The sequence below is a fragment of the Bactrocera tryoni genome, chromosome 5 (genome assembly GCF_016617805.1).
Source record: "Bactrocera tryoni isolate S06 chromosome 5, CSIRO_BtryS06_freeze2, whole genome shotgun sequence".
Lineage (NCBI taxonomy): Eukaryota > Metazoa > Arthropoda > Insecta > Diptera > Tephritidae > Bactrocera > Bactrocera tryoni.
The window spans coordinates 6,337,515-6,343,514 of NC_052503.1; the positions used below are offsets into that span (position 1 = coordinate 6,337,515).

The following is a 6,000-nucleotide window of genomic DNA, read 5'->3' on the forward strand; positions in this document are numbered from 1 at the left end:
GTTATTTTCAGATTTTATTAGCCAAAGTAATTACTATTTGTTTAAGTGTTGGTCAACGGTCCCAGTGGTTTGCTGCAATCAACATTCCCTGAATAATTTATTGCCTCAGTGCGTCTTGCACTCTGTAGAAAGCCAAGGCGACACTTGGTAGTATGTGTACATATGTATGTATGTATGTTTGTATGTGGAAATAAATAAAAACAAATTACGTCCAATCGAAACCAATTTAAGTGCACACACATACATATGTATGTATGTACATACATATATAGTAAATATCACTGTTTCACACATAATTGAATGACTTTTAAAGATATTTTGTGGAAATGTATACTTTGAATAAGCAAACATAAAAAACCCATATGCATATACAACAAAAAACCAATCCAAATACCGATATTCTTAAAAATATAATTATAAAGGTATTATTAAATTATTCGAAATTCGAATATAAACTCTTTAAATATATTTCGAGCCAAAAAATGACTCAGACGAGTTTATACTCGTATAAAAACTATGTTTCGTCTGCATCTCTATCGCACAAGTGTTGAGTTCTAGCGCTGTACACACTTAGGTATGTATGTATGCATGTATGCATATGCCTTGCAAAAGTACAGAAGGGCACCAGTTCAAGCTGATAAGCAGCAAGTCCACAAGAGCGCAGCTAATAATACTATATAACAACAACAACTATGTTTGCTATAATCTTACACTTGTGTTACTTGTGGAAATGTACGATCCGTTCATTCACCGATTGACTGAATGACTGACCGATTGTACTTTACGAAGTTGTTGTTATTCTATTTATTCAAATTTAGGACCTGCACAGAAATCGACAATTTTTTTTTTAGCACCAATGTTAGTATGTGTTTATGTATTGCCCATCCATACAAAAACATATTGATTTCGACGAAGCTTTTTGCAACAAACGTTTGTTTTTCATTGGCGTATTTAAACAATTCACGCTTTGCTTGATGTAATTATTTTGTGTAGCTTTCTTTTTAGCGCAAATTTGCTTCATTCGTTTTGTTATTGTTTATGTGCATAAACCATTTAATTCGCTTGAATTGTGGCACTTGTTTATATTTACTTTGGCGCAGCGCTGGCATTTTCGGTGCGGCAACACGAGGTGGGGAGAAAGTGTTGGAGAAAATGCATTACACATTGCGATTAAAATTGTGAACATCGAATGCTGGCAACGAAGCGCGCAATTTACATAAATATCAAGTACTTACACATCTACATATGCAGATATTTATGTGCAGTCTTGCGCAGAACTTATGCAACAACATTTACTGTCCGCGGTTATTTTAATTAAATAAATAAATGTATTCAACCAGATGTGTTTTATTTAGACATTCGCGTAAAATAAATTAATGGGCTCACAAGTAAATAGTCAACGAAAAATAAGAAAATATTCATTCGTTTCAGATGCAAATTTGAGAGCTTAAAAGCAAAATAAATTAGAGAAACATAATTTTAATTTTTCTCACTTCTGAATATTTTCTCACTGCTGTAGAAAATGAATTTCTTATAATTTATAAATGATAAATTGATTGTTATTCTATTTTGTGCCGCATAAAAAACACACTTCATGGGATTTTTACATACATATGTATGTGCATACAAAGCTCTCAAATTTCTGGATTTGGCTTGGCGAAAAGTAAAATATGCTCCACAAATCGAAAACAATTTAAAAAATTATTGTCTAAGCAAGCTAGTGAAATAAAACATTGAGTTGAAACATCAATTTTAATTTGAGCAACTGGAAATGAGATTATTCTCAATTGGAAGCCCATTGAAGAAGAGTGGCAAAAACACAAGTACAGGATTGGAGTCAAACGAGAATTACGGTGGAAATTGCAAAAGAAGAAAATCACAAACAGAGTAGAAAAACAAACGAAATGGGGATGTATTGCAAAAAACGCCCTTTTTCAGCTCCGCACAAACTGGCTCTGGCTCTGGTTGTAACAAAATAGCAGCTGTACAAAAGTAGCACGTTTTGCTAAACGCGCAAGCTATACAAAGCAGACTGCTACAGGCTCTTTCATCATTTTATCTATTTACTTTGTACACAGCTTGCCAGCTTGTATGCTGAGATTTTTTAGGTGTACCTACCTGGAATTTCAACGAGTAGGCGTTGCTACTATATTCTTTACTTTACTTCACATTTGTATTCAAACTCACCTTGTTTGCTGCTGCTACTATGAAAAACCTTGAACGTCCACTTTTTGCGCCAAAATCTCAATTTTTATGTTTATACAAACTGTATCACTTTAACAATTTGACGACGAACGAAAATGTTTCCGCAATTTTACAAGGTTGTATTTTCTGGGTTACAAATCTTTTAGTTTTGCCTTTTCAATTGTTGCTTCCATTCAACTTCACTACTACTTGCCACAATGCAAAATCACAATTCTCCACTTTCACTTTACTTCATTCGTTCTTTGTCGTACACTTTGTTAAATTTATCAGATTGCACATTACATTAATTTTGCATTTGAAACATTATTATATACGATTCACTTCCATTTGTTTGCATCTTTGAAATTATCTACGTTTAGCTGTAAGCTTTGTATTGTTTTCCACTTGATTCACAAAAACACTACACTGTTGAATTCACTATATTATTCTTTACCTTAATTACAGTTAAGGTTTGTGCACTACCAGCTGCTGCTGAGCTTGTAGTTAGATATTAATTCTTAGAGAAGAATAAATATTTAGCAACATACTACTGCAAACTTGCGATTCGTTTCTCAACGCAGACGGATTTCAATCGAAGTCGCTTTTGCTCATCGCACTACCTGATAAATTACACAAAAGTAACGCTAATTTTCGTAGGCAAATAGTTTTATTCGTATCTTTACAGCCCGATATTCATAAAGAATTATATTTTGTTATAAATTTTCGACAATACTCCGCTCGAAATTAAATTTATGACCGCTCACGAGTACAATTCACTCAAAACTGCGCCGTCAAAAAGCGGCAACTCGGCAACTCGGCAACTGCTGCGCTGACCGTTGCTGTATGCAGGCGTCGCAAATTTGAGTGGAAATAGAATTCCTGCATTGAGAGAGAAATTTTAAGGCAAGAGAAAGCCTTTGAAAAATCATTTTATACAAAAACGAACATACGGCATGAATGTGTTAAAATTATTATATGTACGTATGTATGTAAATATATGCAAATGTGCTCAATTTGTATCTTTGCTTTCTTATTATGTGAAGATAAAACATCTCTGATCAAAAGCACTCATTCAAATCTTGGAATGGAATGTCACTCATGGTTCTCATTTAGGGAGTTTTTTTTTCGCACTTTTCCGTTCTCTTGAGTGGTATTTCTTGATTGCATTCAAAATGGTGCTTCTATCAGAGAACGTTGGTTTTTTTAGACCTTCGCTGCTCTGTTTTGCTTTCGCTTTTCTGTTTTGTGTTTATTGTTGATTCTGATTTCGCTTTAATCACTTTCGTGGCTTAGTGTTGGGCAACGTTCTGTTTTTTCAGTATTGTATAAATGTTATTTGTATGAAGTATCTATAATTATAAGAGATATCTGGCTTTTTGGAAAACATTAAATTGACGAAGTTACTTTGTTTTCTTCCATAACTCGCTCATACGAAAATCTTGTCTTAACCTTCGTATTGTCGATTCTAGCTTAATATTAATAAATAATCATATTAACATGGACCGTCATGAATGAACTATTCAATCAATCTTAATGAAGGTCTTCGAGATGTAATTAACAGGGTCTTGAAGAAGGATTTTTTTGTTCAATTACAATTATGTAAAAAAAAGCAAAGACGTCGTAAACTTCACCAATTTCCATTTTTTTGTAAAAACCTTTATTCACTTTTCTGTCTGTTCGTTCCTCCAATACCTAGTTTATGACCTTAAAATACGTATTTTTCTTACTTTTGATGATCCTGTAAGAAGGAAATGCCCTTTTTCCGACGGACTGCCGGAAATAACGCCGAGTTTTCAGTGTTATGTAAAAAGTATAAATAAATTATTCTCTTTTTTATATCAAAAACATTTTTTTAAAATAGACATTTTTTTCTCTATGAAATTCATGTAACCACTTAATGTTCCTTATAAACTTTAAGGGTTGTTTCCAAGTCATAAAAAACACGTTTTTTGTAATTTTTGTTTTTAAGTGGAGACTCCCAAAAAAAGTAATTTTTGTGAAAATAAAGACCCGTCTGTGGTGAACGAAGGAAAAAAAAAAAGCCTGCGAAGTGAGGAAAACGAGCGTTCCCTTGAAGCGACAGATATAGGGATTGTTGCTCCAATCTTTAAAAAACGATGCACTAAAAAAGTTTTGGATCTCTTTGTTTGATTTAACCAGTTCCTGAAAATATATTCAAAATTTTAGTTAGAAAATATAATCTGAAGAAAAGATTTTTAACCTTTTCCACATTCTAAATTCAGCAAATGAAAAACAAATAATAAGTAAAGTTGTGTATCTAATTCAGACCAGTTTTTTCTGGTTGTTTTTATTAAAAATATAGACATTTTAGTTAAGACACTCAAGTATTTTTTTGCAAATGGGCCATTCCACCTAATCCATTTAATTTTGAATATTATTCCATTTCCAATTAACTCGGTAAAACAATTAAATCTGCATTAAACGTCGATAGCGAATGATGCTTTATCAGATGATGTTAGCACGTAAGAGTATGTTTATACAAACATATGGATGTGTGGTATGTCGAGGACTGACGGCCGATGGCCTACAGCTAGTAATCGATAATTTATGGACCTATAAACTTGTATACAATCGCCAAAACAATTCAGACAACACATTATATACATATGTATGTATGTATGTGTGTGTGTTCGCATATATGACGGCGCTAAAGCCAATACAGCCGTTAAACAAATCCAATAAACGGAAGCGGTATTTACAGAAATTAAAATCGCCCCATAAACAGAATTGTAAACAATCGTATCAGATTGCAAAATATTTTCCGGGGTGTGGTGCAGAGCAGTGTGGGTAAAATGGGCTCTGAGTATGGTGACTCAACGCACAAAAGCACTGAATGATTGACTGAATCAAAGAAGGGGTAGCATCACCACCATATCACCATACGCCCAACCACCCAGCCACCGACCCGCTCGTCGTACACAGTTCGAGCAGCTAGCCAAGCGAGCCAGCCATCAAGCAGCACACGCACGAAAATTCGACGAGTGCCGCATGTCGGTTAGCACCCAACGAAAAATTCAGGCATTCCATTCATTCAAATTCACGACCGCAATCCACTCAAGAGCTCCAACTCCTCATAACTTCGCCATAAAGTAGCATGCTTTGTAAGTTGAAAAATGTATGGTTGGCATGCGTTACGATACGTCCTGCGCTAGGGCTGGGTTTTAGGCGTGGGTGGGTGGACTAGTTACGAGGCAATGTTGTTTCATGAGGGGTGTGCCGCGTTGACACACTTTTGCGAGTGCATCCTCGCGCATTCCACATCGGCAACTTTAAATCTAGCTTCTCACCACTGCTCATTGAATTAACTTTGGGGGGAACGTAGTTGCACTCGCATTACATATATATAAAAATTACGACACAGTGAGTCCTATTGTCGCCGCCAACAATTGTTCAGCGGGCGATATGCATAAATAATGGAATAATTAATCTGTATGTATATTCATATGTGTAGCATTCACACAAACCCCCAATCATCAATATCTTATAATTCCATCAAAATATCCTAGGCTCGGGTCTTATAGCCCGCGTCGACGGCAAACTACATATACCCATCGCTCATCTTGCAAAACGAAACTGGAGCGACGATGTACGCTCCATGTATCTTAGATAAAGAAAATTCTAGTGAAGGAGAGTTCATTAAAGAACCTAAAGTTTCATGATGAGGTCAGAGCATAAACTCCGTTTTTTCAACAAAAAAAAAGACACTAGGTTGCAGCCATGAGACAAATAATTGGACAAGCAGACAGGACGACACAAATGGAGATTTCAATTTGCAAAATGCATATACAGTGTTGG

General features: G+C 35.0%; 1 protein-coding gene across 1 annotated transcript in view; it reads right to left on the reverse strand.

Moving 5' to 3' along the window:
* The window catches only part of LOC120776391 (phosphatidylinositol 4-kinase beta), a 139,483-nt gene extending 136,553 nt beyond the window's left edge, over positions 1–2,930 (reverse strand). The window contains exon 1 of the mRNA XM_040107003.1: positions 2,188–2,930. The gene's annotated coding sequence lies outside the window, so the exon portion shown is untranslated. The remainder of the gene's footprint in view (positions 1–2,187) is intronic.
* Positions 2,931–6,000: the final 3,070 nt, after the last annotated feature.